This window comes from Amphibalanus amphitrite, unplaced genomic scaffold (genome assembly GCF_019059575.1).
Source record: "Amphibalanus amphitrite isolate SeventyFive unplaced genomic scaffold, NRLGWU_Aamphi_draft 001592F_arrow, whole genome shotgun sequence".
Taxonomy (NCBI): Eukaryota; Metazoa; Arthropoda; class Thecostraca; order Balanomorpha; family Balanidae; genus Amphibalanus; species Amphibalanus amphitrite.
Genome location: NW_024883085.1, coordinates 118,767 through 135,525, shown reverse-complemented (window position 1 = coordinate 135,525; position 16,759 = coordinate 118,767). Strand labels below are relative to the sequence as shown.

Here is a 16,759-nt window from a genome sequence, read left to right as displayed (position 1 = left end):
GTTCCAGATATCCGCCGCGAAAATGATTATTGCCGACTAAAGAATATAAATTGCACAAAATTTCCAATGATTTGCTTGAGATAAATTTAATAAACTAAAGCAGTGACACATTATATCTGTAAGATCATATTCCATGATCTATTGCTTTTCATGCCTTGCTATGCTAACCTTAATGGGTCGCAGTTTCCGGTCAGATGATAGGCATTTATTTTCTGTAATGGTGGTGGCGCAATGCCTTGGACATACTTATCAGTGCTCCGCTAGGAAATCGATAGCTGGATGGACTGTGCCCTCCCCCTTCAGGTAGTTAGAAAGACGTTATTGCAGTCTTCCCTGTATGAATAATGCATCATTCAAGTCGCATTTTATGCCAGGCATGGCAACTGTCAACATGGTATGCAAATAGCGCTATAACTACCTATCTAATGAAATCGTCGCTAAATAGTTTGCCTTGAAGTGTTTGCCGTAATATTCTAGATGAGCAAACCGGATGCTAAGCCTTGCACGCTTAGTGCTTACGGTTACGTAACGTGTGCACTGTGCGCTGATTTAATAAATCAGCCTTCATAAAATTTTCAATACCTTCATAAAAAGGAACAGTAGCAATAATGAAAAATAGTGATAAAAAAGATATAGAAAGGAAAGGAACATTGTTTTTCGGAGGTTCCTTGTACTATGTAGACAAAACGTTTTGAAATTATTCCTTGAACTCTTGTTCACTTTCACGAAATTAGTTTTTTTTTTTTTTGCAATGGATTCATGATATTTTATGCTTTAAATGATCAGCAAAGAAAATAAGCCCCTTTTATAAAAAAATATTATTTTCTATATTTTAATATAGGAAGAATTCTTCAGTTTTAAAAGAGTGCAAAAGAAGGAAATGACCCCTGCAAGGCACACATTCCTCGGCACTTTTTCGGGACGAGAAATGGAATGTCTTTGCCTAGGGTGATCGTTGGGCCGTAAAAGCTCCTGATTTGTGCTTGTCTCAGCTCAAGCTACGGAACTGCTATTCCAGTTCAAAACCCCATGTTAAAAGTGAACTATTTCCTTTAAGTTCAAGCAAAACAAAAAGACTGAAGTCTTTGTAATTGCAAACTATTAAATGAGCGATCCATTTTTGACATTGTCGCGAGTCCAAGCGTGGATTTTAGCTGCGAGCCTGAGGCACTGTGTAAGTTTTGCTCCGCTAGTGCTGACGTTCTACTTCCAGACGTTAGCGCACTTCAGGGACCCATTTGTTACGCTGCTGTCAAGTACGCGGAACTGTTATGAGCCCAAATAGCCAAGGCTTTCTTAAATACTGGCGAGTGGCGAAGCACTCCCCCAGGCATAAATCGCTCCTCATTTATGAGGAATGGTCCAGGTCGACTGCTGCTAATTAAAATTGCATCTTAACAATCTGCTTACTGCATTGAATGCCGTAATGAACTTAACATTACAAATGCATGAAGCTTGTTCGAATAGTGTACCTATTGTGTATAATCCTTATTCGTTCGTGCAGTAAAAACGATACAAAAAAAACGAGCAAATATGTAAGCACTTGTTGGCCTACCATGTTCTTTTTCAGAAAAAAAAAATTAATTGAAATGTGTCTTAATTTCTGACTCTTTAATATTTCTGGTAAGACGTTCAATATCTGTGATGTCCGAAGCCAAAGCTGTTCGGTAAGTAGGTATACAGCTGCGCAAAAATTGGGCAAATGCTTTGATGGAATATGAATAGCCACTATCGATAGCAATGCACAACCAGCCCTAGCCACGAGCTTCAGAAATTAGAACAGACGTAACAAACGTAATAAAATCTGAGCCTTAGGTAGGTACATGGACGACTGCCTACTTGTTGTGGAGAGAGCATGATGTCATTTTACATGGAATATTACGTAATTTTTGAGTCGAATTTTAGCCGTAGGTACATACATTGATGCTGCGAGTGACCGTTATTGCTGCTTGGGAAAATGACGTTAGGCAGAATTCAATGCAACCTAGATATTGCGTCGAATTTAATCGCATATTGACACTTTAAACGACCATAATCGATGCTTGTGAATGATGGCCCATCGTTTGCGCAATCATTTTCTTTTGAATGGCTGCACGATCAAATCACACACGATTCACCTGATCAGGTCAGGTCACCCACTATCACTGAGGCCACGTGATCTTGCACAAGGTCACCCAATGTCGCGCAAGGTCACGCAAGGTCACACAAGGTCACACAGGTCTCCCGGACCGCGCGGATGCAGGTACTCACCAACTTGTACATGGTGATCGGCTAGAGAGATGCTACCCACTGACGCCGGCCAGCGGGCCCAGAGCGGCTTTATACGTTCAGCGGGAAGATGACCTTCCGTGCACTTTCATCGCCACGGCAGTGACCGGTCGCGGATCAGCTGCTGCGGCTTACTGGCCAGCCGTGTGAGCTGGCCGGGGGAGGCTGCGGGGCAGAGATGGACCGGCTATCTACAGCGCCGCTGACCGCCGCTGCGGCCGGCGCGGCGCATTTTTTTCTCGTCTCAAAGCCGCTGGATGACCGTGAGGTGTTCTCGCGCTCGGCACGTGCTCCAGTGAACTGACTGGGAGCCATGTATCGCCTGAGCTGTGACGAACACGTCAGCATGACGTTTCCAGAGAGAAGGTAGCTGAGGTAACGGGTTAAAACCGCAGTCCGGCGGTAGAACGCAACGAGATTTTCCCGATTTCGCCGAGAGCTACCGCGGATGAAGTTACAAGAGTGACCACAATGCTAATGTCTCACCTCGCAACCGCTGATGTAATCGTGTAATATCTATTTCATCCTTATTTCGTAAACAGCCATGCCTAAAAGCCGAGTGTCACACGTCATCATTTCCTTCCTGCACACATTTCCGATTAAATATTATATAACCCTTATATAACCCTTTCTATGGTAGGTACGTATGTTCTTGAAATTTGCTCATGAATATTTGTTTTTCAGAATTAATTATGTATCCTCTACCTAACTATTCTGTGTTCGACATTGTGTCATTTTATGGATAATTTATCGCTCCAGCATATTAGGTGGTTATGTATAGGTACCTACCACTTCGATTACATGTGAAGGCCTGGCTACACTATGCGTTTTCTGCGTGCCTTTTTTTTGCGAGTTTGCGTGTTTTGCGTAATATCGTTTTAGAAAAAAGGTTATTATTAATTCAACTTCTTTAATATTTATATAAAAGTTGATAAAACGTTCATATTAATTAAAAGTTTATATAAAAAATATAACAAAAACGTTATGTCGTTTCTTTCTAGAACGATATTCCGCAAATCACGCAAACTCGCAAAAAACGCACGCAGAAAACGCATAGTGTAGCCAGGCCTTGACTTAGAGATATTTTGCGTTTACGATGCTTCTTGGTTAGATAATCGTTATTTTCGGGTTTCGATGTTCTGTCATGAAAGCGACAGTGCCACCCCATTTGACGTGTTTTTTTTCGTTATCACCTACTCAAGAAGTTGCGAGATAAAATGCTAAAAAATGACGAATCTGACCTTTGATTCAAGCCGTAATCCTGCAAAACGTCTCACCAAACCACATTTCCAGTTCAGAGGCTAGAATCCCCTGCACCTGTAAATTTCCTACTTATGATGAAGCTGGGAGCTTCCATCGCGGGGTTCGAGTCCCTGCAGCTGCTCCTCGCACCCTGGCTCTCGCGCTCCTGGTCAACACGCTTCCTTCAGCTGCCCTGCCGTTACGCGTGTTGTTCCGCTAATTAGGATTTATCTACTTCGTTAGGAAGTTCACTACATGGGACCGGAGTTTTCCAAAATGGTTTGTATCAATTGGCATGGGAAAGAAGCCTTCAATTTTAAGATCCAAGGAGAAGTAAAGCATAAGAAAGGTCACTTATCACCTGTTATTCTCGTTTCGAGAGTCATGCTGTTAGATTCGCACCATCATATCATATGGATTCCCATTTCTCCCTAATGAAGGACTACCTCTAATCGCGGGCTGACCAATAGGGCCCAGCTCCTGAATTTTTTTTTAAGCTTTAGCGACCTTCAATCGCACCAAGGCATCATGGGCAGTGGCTAGTGAGTCTATCTGCCCTACACTGGTTCAGGCCGGACCGCAGCACCGCAGCTTAGCTGGACATCCCCGACAGATCGGATCGGTGCGGGAGCGGCAGACTCCGTGTAGAGGTCCCCGAGCCTCTGCGCGAGCCGTCAGGAGGTCGTGCTGCAGCCGCTGCGACCTTGATCACAACCGCCAGTGATTTCAGCTGGCATCTTTCCCTAAAGTCTGTCGGTGATTTTCTGCAGAATCTGCCTGATACCCATCTGGTACTTTTGTTGTAACTTCTTAAAGGAAAAGGGCCACCTTTAACATGGGGATTGAAACTGAGATAGCCATCTTGTAGCCCGTGTCCGAAAACCTACCTGTATACCTACTTACGGCCGATTTCGGCCTCCATTCGTAGTTATCGGCAATTTTAAAAGAAAATACGCCAGGAATGCGTCCTTATCCCAGGAATGCGTTCTTATCCGACAATACAGCCACCCGCGGCGAGGCTTTGGTTTTTTACCAATCAGCTCCAACCAGCTCAGCTTTAACCAATCAGCTTATCTGACACAATCCGACGAGTCTGTCTTCTGAACGCTGATTGGCTTGAGTGTGACGTCATCGCTATGCCATCATACAGTAGGTGCCGTAGAGAGTATCAACATAGTACCAATCATATACCAATATGTTAAATAGTTTTAAATACTTTTTCGCGAATTGTGCACTTCTGGCACCAGTTTTAAAAAGAAAATGAAAAATAATAATGTCAAAATGAAAAACAACGATATCTTCATATTTCACGAAGGTGGCCCTTTTCCTTTAAGGCCGCCCCACCCTGGACCTCGCATGCGGGTTGCGAGTTTGCAGGTTTTGAGTTTGCGGGCATAATACTAATTCATAGTAATTAGACCGTTCCTTTATGGTAACTTTATGAATGTAGTGAGGCCGGTACACCTTCAGAAAATTACACATAGTCGCAATACCAGCGCAACGAACCAAAATTCGGCTCCAACGAAAAACCCGCAAACCTCGCAGAACTCGCAGACCTCGCAGCGAGGAAAATCGAAAGTTGACTCAAAATCAACTATTGGAATGCGATGCAAGGTCGCTCGCAAGCTAAAAACATGCAGACTCGCCTGTTAGATGGTAGTGTGGGTCACTTAGCTTAGATTGTATGATTTGAACTTGAATAAACCCGAAAACCCAAAAATTCGCAACCCGCATGCGAGTTCCAGTGTTGGGCGGCCTTTAGTAGTTACCTATCTGACTTCCATTGACGCAGCATTGTTTTTTATAGAGTGTACGGGAACATCCAGCCTGTACTCATAACTCGTACACCTGTAGATAGGTAGGTAGGTATTTTTGATGTTCAGATTAGGAATAAGTAGCTATAAAGCACAATTTTGACAGACTTAACCGAACGAGCAAAGAGACCCCTTTCAATGGGTACTTAACCCTCTCCGGCCGAGGGGGGGGGGGGTCGGGTGCCGCACCCCCATAGGGTTTTTTTCGCGATAGCTCCGAACACGCTGGCGATAGAGAGCTGAAACCTGGCATACCTCACTTTTGATTCAAGCCGGATCTTTTGACACCAACCGCATTTTCGGGTCAGGTCAGGTCACTGACCTATGACGTCATAAGTGAACCTCTGCACGGTCTTCAGATGTCGCAACTTCGCAACGCCCTCACTGCCAGAGGTGATGTCACAGGGAAATGAAACTTGCAGGATCTAGTATCCATTATGAGTCTCACAGCTTGTATATCTCGGATTTTTTCTAAAGGTCATATGAGGTCAGGTCATTTTCGTGACCTCACCATTATAAGTCAATGGGGAAAAATGAAAACTGCTATTCTGGCGCAGGGAACGATCTCCAACTATCTCAAGCATACAGAATCGTGATTTGATGCACTCCTTGCAAGGTTAGATGCGTCACTTTTGCAATGTTGACCTTGCGTAACGTCATTTATGACGTCATCAAGGTCATATTAGTTTTTCGTCAATAACTCTTGATCAAATTAAGCTAGCGAGTCGGAAAAGCCACCAATGGACTTAGGAAGACCTGCCGAATCGAATAATATGCGACATGACCTCTTTCGACCAACTTCGTGACCTGGGGGTGCTGACCTGACCTTGACCTGAGGTCAACACCCTAAGCTGACCTGACCCGGACAAAAAGTATATCATTCGACGCGTCTGAGCGAGGCGAACACGATGCTGCCAAAATCGCGGCTCTGCGGCCGTTTTTTGTGAAGTTATTCACCAAAAACTGAACCGTACCCTGGGGCACTTGACCTGACCTCAGAGGTCACCGGTTGACCTAGGACCTTAAAATCGGGTACCAATCTCTGCGTCTCGTAACGGCGCACACGCTCGTTTTTTTCCGCGACTCGCTAGCTCTACCAGGGGCGAAACGGCGAGGGGGGTCGTTCCCCCCTCCCCCTCGGCCGGCGCATATGTAGAAAACCAATAGGTCCGGCGAGGGTTAATATTTGACCTGCGCTTGAGCAGCTATTATTAGTAAGAACGTCTTTTCCTCACAAGTTGTTGAAAATTTCAGACCCACCCAGGTCATTTGAGGTCAGGCCATCAGGTCGCGCCAAAGACCTAACCTAAAAAATAAAACATGCAAATCAGCCGCGCCGCCCTGGCGAGCGGATCACCTCGGCTGCATCGGCTAAGCGCTTTGCTTTGAAACGTTCAGCGATTGATAAGGATGACAGGGTCAAAGTTGATGAGCAAGTCTTAGTCGTTTGTCTCGGTTTTTCGAATCCGGTGAACAAAGGCCAGAGACCAGTTTTCGATCAATCCAGAAAAATGCTAGCCACCCGTAATTCTATTTCTTCAATTCTGAAATATCCCGCAAATAGTACATACATAGGTAATACTCCTCCACGTGAAAAAAACGGTAATGTGAACTTCGAAAACATTCTGACTGTCAGGCACGCTGATATCACATTTCACTGCAGCAATTACTTTTTGCGCTTCTGGCGGTATTCGGGGAGTCTAAACTCTTTAAAACCAGTATAACGCCTTTTGGGGCGACTAACGGAGCGAGCGAGAGGGTGAGCCTTGCACGTGCGAAATTTCGAGGGGGTACCTCCAGCTGACTTGTGCACGGCACCCTACTAACCGGTCTCTAGCGATGTGCCAAATTTGAGCACAATCGGCCCAGCCGTTCTCGAGATCTGGAAACGGCATCCTGCACGTGCGCACGTGCAAAATGGGTCCCAACTGACTTTTGCACGGCACCCTACTAACCGGTCCCTAACCATGTACCAAATTTGAGCGCCATCGGTCCAGCCGTTCTCGAGATATGGAAACGACCCCTGCACGTGCGCACGTGCAGCAGCGCCCCAACTCTGGCACATGGATATGCAGTGCCTAGTGGGTGCCTACCTACATGCCAACTTTCAGCGCCATCGGTCAAGTAGTTACCGAGATATTGCAGCAATTACAAAACGGACACCTCTTCGTTTTGCACGTGGCACGTGCATAAGGGGTCACCCACATGCATCGGGAATAGTCCAATACTTGGTAGAAGGAATGAAGCTACCCTACAAAAATTACCCCGTGTAAATCGGTCGAGTGGTTGCTGAGATATAAGCCTCGCAAAAGCGTGACCACGGCCGGCCGCTCATACTCAGAAATTTCCGTTAATCTAAGAAAAGACTACGCTCGCTTCGCTCGCTCCGTAAAAAAAACCGGTCGGCGATTTTTTTTTCGGTAAAGCGGACAAAACTGGCTTTAGGGCCGTTTTGCAACCATTGAAGGTCAATCAGAGAAAGTTGAAGCTTCTTTTCAATGGAAGTCATACTTTAAGTATGAAAAAAATGTGCTACAGATAAATCAATTGAATACTTAATCGGAATTTTGCGACCGTGACCCCAGCCCACCCTAAAAGACCCCTGGGGCCATCTTTTCTGGGGTCATGAAAGATAACCGGCAGCTTTTCGACAATACGCTGTACATATTAGAGATATGCTAGAGCGGTGAAAACACTTTGGATGTGTCGATTTAGTCATTCAGCCGATCTAGTGTTGACACATGACATCTCAGTCTCACATAAATCACTAACTGCCTTGCTGTTTTTGTCACCCTGCATCTTACCCTATGCATTTGTGTTCGGGTCAAAAATTTGCTGACCTCACCACCATTATAAGTCAATGGGGAAAAATGAAAGCTGCTATTCTGGCGCCGGGAACGATCTCCAACTATCTCAAGCATACAGAATCGTGATTTGATGCACTTCTTGCATCAAATCACGATTGATGCGTCACTTTTGCAATGTTGACCTTGCGTGACGTCATTTATGACGTCATCAAGGTCATATTAGTTTTTCGTCAATAACTCCCGATCAAATTGAGCTAGCGAGTCGGGAAAGCCAGGAATGGACTCAGGAAGACCTGCCGAATCGAATGATATGCGACATGACCTCTTTCGACCAACTTCGTGACCTGGGGCGCTGACCTGACCGTGATCTGAGGTCAACACCCTAAGTTGACCTGACCCAAACAAAAAGTATATCATTCGACGCGCCTGAGCGAGGGGAACACGATGATGCCCAAATCGCGGCTCTGCGGCCGTTTTTGCGAAGTTATTCACCAAAAACTGAACTATACCTACCTTGGGGCACTTGACCTGACCTCATAGGTCACCGGTTGACCTAGGACCTTAAAATCGGGTACCAATCTCTGCGTCTCGTAGCGGCGCACACGCTCGTTTTTTCGCGACGCGCTAACTCCACCAGGGCCGGGGCGAAATGGCGAGGGGGGTCGTACCCACCCACCCCCCCGGCCGGCGCGTATGTAGAAAACCAATAGGTCCGGCGAGGGTTAAATCGTTGCGCATCGTGGAGGCACCTACTCGTATAGTGTATACCGATTTTCAGCCAAATCGAAAGACCCCGCCGTTTCCCGTCAAAATGTTAATAGTGTGGAGAAGGAAATCATGGCCTCCCACTCCCGATGGAGGCCCCAAATGTCGGACCCCTATTTTTTGTATTTGTCTGGGTGTCTGGGGCGCATAGCGACACGGGACCGCCGGCTGGCTGGCCGGCTGCCCGTCCGGTCACGTGCTTGCGTCCCGACACCCACCATAAAACCTATGTTCTCTAAATACACGCTCTCACTCCTCCTCTACCGACTGTGACGCCAACACCATCCGCGGACCCCGGCTCCGACGAGGGCGGCCGAAATGGCCGGCCCACAATTGGTGCCAGCGGTGGTGGTTGGTTGTCGGTGGAGGACTTTTGGCTTCAGGTGAGTTCTCTTTTAAATTAATTTTATTTGCTATTTGTAATGTTTGAAATTTGATATTTGAGATTTGATATTTAGTTCCATTCGTTTATCTACATGTGATTTTTTATTATTTGCTAGGCTTACCATGGAAGATGCTACCAGAAATTTTAGTATTGAGTACAGCACCCAAATGAAAGATATTTTAAGGCGAATTGCTCATTTAGAATTAGCTGTAGCAGAAGAGCTTATTGCTCAACAAGATCAAAATCTATCAAAATCTCAGAGCCGAGGACGTGATCGTCAATCTCGTCAGCAAAAATGCCGTTATCGACCTGTTCGCTCAAAATCACTCCACTCTTCGCGTCATTGCTGTCAAGAAAGAAGTCATTGCTGTTCAAATTCTTATCACCATGAATTTTCTAGCTCTCACCGAAACTTTTCACCGCGTCGAAACTGTCGTTCTCTGAGCCCAAACGGGTTCCGCTCACTGCACTAGGGGATGAGTGCGTGAGCGTCGCTTCAGATGACAGGGACCGTTCAGCACATCCCCCGGTTTTACGTGACGTCAAAATTTCGGGTCAAACTTGTTCAGCTCTTTATGATAGTGGAAGTAGTGTCTCTTTAGTTTCAGAAAAATGTGTGCAAAAATCTGGCTTAAAAATACCTTACCAACCTCCCAGTGTCTCTATTCTTGATGTTACTGGAAACCCTATTGACGTTGTAGGTGAAGTCAATCTGAACATTAGCATTCTTGGTCAAACAGTTCAACACAAATTTTTCATTACAGCAAAAAGTTTGCCATTCAAATGCGATATCATTCTCGGAATCGATTTTATCATTGCTCACAAATTGATTTACAATCCATCGAGTCGTACGGTGAACTTTCTAAAACCAATTCTTTCTTCCAATGTAGTCGAAAGACGCTCAAAACGTCTGAGTCCCAAAAGACGTAAAAGAGTACGTTTTCTTTTATCAACAAAGGACAACGAAAAATGTGTCGATCAAATCGTTTATCCTGATAAAACGGTAGACATGTTCACAACTGCAGAAAAACATGCATTAACTATTGATGACGAAAAGTCATATCCATTATTCGTGAAACAAACAGTAGAAATTTCTGGTTACAGCGAAAAATTTGTACGCGTAAAATTACCACATTTTCTACAACCAAATGATTTTCCATACCTAATTCAAACGCATTGTGATCAAAGTATTCGAGACATTCAAGTTGCCCGTTCTATAAATTTCTTGGAAAATTCAGGCACGCTTGTACGCGTGATTAATGCTTCAAGTAGCCCAGTCATTTTGAGAAAAAATCAGAGAATCGCACAAGCCCATCCGACCAAAAAGTACCCCTTCAGTCAGGTCACAGACCGACCCCATCCCACCAGACAGAACGCTGACCTTGCTCAGTACCATGGGTCAGTCAGTGCCAACTGTCAAACAGCGCCGTCTGTTCCCAATTCCGCCAGCGTCTCGCCACAACAAAAAACGGTCGCTGGGCCGGATTTGGCTGCGTCAGACAGCGGACGCATGACAGACGTAAACAGACCGACGACTTCTATCCCGAGGACGTCAGGGCACAGGTCTGTCAGTGACATTGATTTGAAACACATCCCAGTACACTTTCGTTTTAAACTCCGTGAACTCTTAGACAAACATCGACATGTCTTTGGAAATGATATTTCTGACATACAACAGACAGATGTTTACAAAAATCACAATGGATTCACAGACCACACTCCGGCTGATCAACGAACAAGTCTCCCATTTGCTCATCGGGAGATAACTAAGGAAAATATTAAACGCATGGTAACAGCCAGAGTTATCAAACCATTAGTTTCACCATATAACTCTCCAATCATTCTTATCAAGAAATCAAATGGTCAATATCGCCTCGTTTCAGATTTGCGACTTCTCAACTCCAAAATCAAGGATGACAAGTTTTCTCGTTCATTTACATCACAGGTCAAAGATCAACTTTCTGACTGTGAAGTTTTCTCTACCTTGGATTTCCCTAGTACATTCCACCAAATTTCTTTGAATGAATCTTCAAATCATTCTACGGATTTTGCAAATCATGACGACAAATATCATATGAACGATAAACCAATGGGTCTTCGTTCAAGTTCCTCCGTTCTCAACAGAGGGTTGCAAATTGCACTCAGTAGTCTTCAAGGCATAGATGCATTTCTATATGTTGACAATATTCTTATCGGTAGCAAAACATACGACGAGCATTTAGAAAAACTCGACAATATATGTTCTCGTTTAGAAGAAATTCATCTTGTGATCAACCCCGCAAAGTGTGAATTTATGAAATCTCAGGTAAAGTATCTGGGTTTCATACTTGACAAACATGGAATTCGTCCAGATGCATCCAAATTACAAGCGGTACAAGATTTTCCTGTACCAGAAACAGCGAAAGATGTTCGTATTTTTCTTCGGTTTGCGAACTATTATCGCAGACACATTCCAAAACTGGCTGAGCTTACTGCTCCGTTAATTCATTTGACAAAGAAAAATGTTGATTTTATTTGGTCAAAAGAGTGCGAAAAAGCATTCTCATCGATAAAAAGGTCAGTACGAAAATGCGCTTTATTAAAATTTCCAAATTTCGGAAAAGACTTCTACCTATTTACACATACAAGTGATTTCGCCATTAGTGGCGTACTTGAACAAAAATATGGTGATGAATTTCACCCAATCGCTTTTATTAGTCGACAGCTTAGCAAAGCTGAAAGAAATTATTCTACTTCAGAAAAGAAATGCCTCGCAATTTCATGGTCTTTTGATCATTTGCGATCTTATCTTTTAGGTCATGTCACTCATGTCATGACAGATCATTCACCATTAAAATGTATCTTAAAGTCAACTCATCTTAGCGGTCGTTTAAAGAAATGGTTTGTAAAACTATCAGAGTATGATTTTGATGTCACTTATCTACCAGGTATTTTGAATGTTACAACTGACCATTCGTCTAGTGCCGAATTAGATACACAAAACAAAGCAGACTTTCTTGGCCATGTCTCTGCAGAAACCGCAGGATGGACAAAAGAGAAAATCAAAGCTGAACAGCGAAAAGACCCAGATTTGATGCCAATCATTGATCGCCTCGTGAAACCGAAAGCTAAAGGCCCTGATCTGAAGCTGAATGAATCTCTTTCCAACTTTTTCTTAGGTTCAGATGGCTTACTTTACCATGTAGCCAAACAACATTCGAAGATTCGTCAGTTTATGAAACAACTTGTAGTTCCAAATTCAAGGAAAAAACTGATGCTTGAGAAAGTCCATGACACTTTTTCGTCAGGACAAAAGTTATTCAGAAACATTCTTTCCAAAATTCGCATTCAATTTTACTGGAGGAACATATACTCCGATGTCAAAAGGTATGTAGACTCCTGTCGTTTTCACATGAACCAAAGTGCTCACAGATTTTGGAAACGTGCACCAAGGCAGTGCACAAGTACAAAAGAGCACCCTAACATCGATCGTCTTCAAAACTTGGAAGACGATCAAATCGACACCTGCGTCGATTCACAGTCTCTCAGCAACGAATCTGCCATTCGTTCCGTGGGTAATGCCTTACAGAGCAGCAACAACGGTGCACGTTCACCTGTTACACTGCCGGCAAAGCCAGGGACGTTGGTGACTCCTTCTGAAGAGAATGGGATCGACCAGAGTGATCTTACACGGCTGGAGGAAGATTGGCGAAATTGTCGAGCAGGCCGAGAGGTTAGTCAGGCTGATCACCTGCGGTATAACCTCTGGTCTCGCAAAAACATACGCCCCCCAGGCCGTCAAGAAGGAACATAGCGCTCACATAGCGCCCATTTAGCGCTCAAATATATTATTTGCCTGCAGAAGACATGCTGCGTTACAATGAGGTTGACGAGGTCCCTCCCGCGCATGTAAATAGCCGACGTACGGCCAAAAATGGTGACAGAGATCCCATTTCACGTGATGCGAACGAAGGTTGATGATTACGTCCCTCGCGCACACCGCCAGCCAAAGGCTGAGCAAAAAGGTTTACTCAATGTAAACAGAAGAGAGCAATTGCAATTTCATTGAGCTCAATTCATTGTAAATAAAGCATCCACGATATAGATATATATGCTAGTATGATAGGTGAATGATTCTCATTTGTATGATTGCCAAAACCTATGTTGTCGCTTGCTGTTGCCATCTTTCATTTCTTTACATATGTTGCAATGTCAAAAATGTCTTGATACTGACACATTAGCCCTGTTTCTTTTTCAGGTTCGTGCTTCTTGTGGCGGAACGAGTGCAGCGTCAAATAATACCCAAAGGACATGCATGCTTCTCGATATTCCCAATTAATTAACAGTATACTTTATCGAACTAACTACTGATTAGCTTTAATTTTGGTCATCTGGTGAACAAAAAACGACTCCTATAACATTGACCAATAACGTTTGGCCATTCTGAACAATTTACACCAGCGAAAGTAATAAGTGGCAATAAAAAAATTGTCCACAGAAAGTTTGCCAATTCAACAATTTACAGCGATATAACTACATTAGAAGTATTGCTGTTTGCATGCCTTCCCAAACGATTTCACGGGTATGACGTGATACACAGATGCACTCGTTCAGAAGACGCCACTCTTTAAAAGGACTTCTTTTTTTTTCAACCGTATATTTTTTTTATTAAATAACAAGTAAGTTCTAAAAATAGTTAGATATTCCAATAACACTTTAACCCACTAAAAACATTGGCCTCTTCAATTTATTCGTTAAAGTAAGTCACTTGGGAGTACTATTAAAACCGGTCTTTTGCTAGTCATTGGCTCATTAGCCCCATTTTTTTCTCCTTACTACTCACTTTGCGACGTAAACGATCTCTCGATCGACTGACCGGCGGTACTGCCCGTTTTTAACAATCATTCAATGTTTTGCTACCCGCTGTGTCAAAAACATGTCTTCTGTGTCATTTATATAATGATGTCTTCCAATGAATGTTCAGCCTTCACAAAGTTCATACTGCCGTTTTATCACACAATTGTTATCACACATCAGGGAAAATGTATCACTGACCGGCACAGCGATAGCACAACATTGTAATAAAAAGTGTATGTGGATGCATGTTTGAATACTTGGACACGGAAACAAATTCGAATGTCCTACGGACCCGAATGTTTTGGCCTTTGAAAGTCCATGGGTTCCGTGGCACGCCTGGGGAAGCATTACGACACTTGTGTCGCCCAGTGCTACGTGCCTTTTGTACAAATGTTGTACTGTACAGCTGTAAATATGAATGACTGTTTTGTATGATGTATATGTTGGGGCATTGTTTCGGCACATTTTAATTCGGTTCTTTTTCTATTACAGTCCTTGAGTTTCTGTTACCCATCTGGGAGTGGCCACTATCTGACTCCCCGAGCATCGACTACGGAGAAACGCCGATACGCATCACGGTCTGCAAAAGCTGGCTGATGATAGACATGATGGGGTCGGAAGCTCATCGCCGATCCGTCTGGCTGTCTCAGTCGCTCTGCATCTGGTCCACGAATCACACACTGCAACTGCGGACGCCATCACCGACTGCAACGGCTGCAACTGCAACCAGCAGGTGGCCTAGGTCCAAAGCCAACGCCTGGCTGACCCACATGGCCGCCTGCCGTCGCTGCTACCTCATCTGCTCATCGTGCTTCGCTGTTCTCCGTCCGTTCGTCCGTCACTCTCGTCGCCCGTGCCAGCCGCCATCAACATGGCTGAGCGCACTATCGCCGCCATCAAGGCGCTGTCGATCAAAGGGGTCACCAACACCCTCGCCAGTTCCACCAGCTTCCGGTACGCTGACGTCTCCGGTATCGGTGCTGTGCGGCGGCAGCCAACGCTCCGTTGACAGGTGTGGCCACACTGTCACGGCGCACCCTGGCCGCTGCCCCTCACGATCAACTCGGACATCATCTACCCGCAGAGGTGCCTGGCGCATAACATCGACAACGACAAAACATGGCGACAACGATAACGACGACGACTAGCGATGACGACAAAACCGAATCGGAGAGCAGCGACAACAGCAGCAGCAGTAGTAGCAACAACAGGCGTACCAGTACCAGTAGCAGCAGCAGCCGTACCTGCAGCAGCAGCAGCAGTCGTACCTGGCTTTCCATGCGCGGTGTCATACGTGGATCTATGCAGTTAGGGTCGTGATTGCTTATTGGTCGCCTCCTCTTGTCAGCTTGTTGGGGGAGGAAAGATATGTGGAGAAGGAAATCATGGCCTCCCACTCCCGATGGAGGCCCCAAATGTCGGACCCCTATTTTTTGTATTTGTCTGGGTGTCTGGGGCGCATAGCGACACGGGACCGCCGGCTGGCTGGCCGGCTGCCCGTCCGGTCACGTGCTTGCGTCCCGACACCCACCATAAAACCTATGTTCTCTAAATACACGCTCTCACTCCTCCTCTACCGACTGTGACGCCAACACCATCCGCGGACCCCGGCTCCGACGAGGGCGGCCGAAATGGCCGGCCCACAATAGGCCGTTGGCGTTAACTCGTTAACAGTACAAAATACCACCTCTAAGGAGTACATTTTCGAAATCAGCACATCGAGGACTGGAGGCCCTGTAATCTGTATGCATACCGATTTTCAGCCTAATCGAAAGACCCCGCCGTTTCCCGTTAAAACGTTAATTGGCCGTAAACAGGGCTGGAAAAAGTGTTTCGGTGGTTGTCGTCCAAAGGAAAACGGGCTTATTTGGTTGTCAACTCGAGATGTCTAACCCGCGCCCCGCTGAGGGTCCTTGATTTCCACGCCCTGCTCGGGAGGGGGGGGGGGGGTCAAACACCCCGCCCCGGTCACGTAGTGACAAGCAGTAAACGGCATTCGAAAGAACGTCCAAAATAAAAGCGAAAATATGACATTCGTTTTATAGGCTAAGTCAAAGGTCAGGTCACCAGAGGTCATTAAATGAAAGATATTGCCTTCCAATATTTCTTTTTAACACCGGCGCACAACTCGGGAACCAATTATGTAGAGCTGTAGGTACAGCGCCGCGGAAAAGATTAGATAGCCCTTTTGACCCTTTCGGTGACCCTTCGACGGTGCCACTGGTCGACTTCCACTCACCTTTGAACAAAACGTGCTCAAGTTGGTACACTTCAGTCGTGCAGACGCCACGGACCCTGCATGCGAATATATTATAATTCCGCTCCTTTTTGATAGCGCAGGGCGCTCAGCCGTCAGGCTCAATTGTCCGACGGTCCGTGTTCCTCGACCTCGGAAGTCCTGAGCCACCATATCCTCGTGGGTATGACATGGCGTGCCCTCCCCTCGGCCTCATCAAAACATCACCGGCACTGACACGGTCCCACTCAAGATGTCCCGCCGCGGACCTACCCCCAGGCGCCACCGGGGTGGGTTTTGACGTCACAAAAGGAGCCCCGGCGGATTGGAGGGGACGCTAACTGGCCGCCGCGCCGGCCGGGGGCGGCGCTGAAGGGTGCGGGCAGGGGCCGGCCGAGTCCTGGAA

At 45.6% G+C, this 16,759-nt stretch overlaps 1 long non-coding RNA gene across 1 annotated transcript; it reads left to right on the top strand.

The window, feature by feature from the left end:
- The first annotated feature begins 8,959 nt into the window (after positions 1 to 8,959).
- LOC122374044 lies at positions 8,960 to 15,691 on the top strand. Its single transcript, XR_006255146.1, has 2 exons — positions 8,960 to 9,279; positions 14,610 to 15,691. It is a non-coding gene; the product is annotated as an uncharacterized LOC122374044 (long non-coding RNA).
- The last annotated feature ends 1,068 nt before the right edge of the window (positions 15,692 to 16,759 follow it).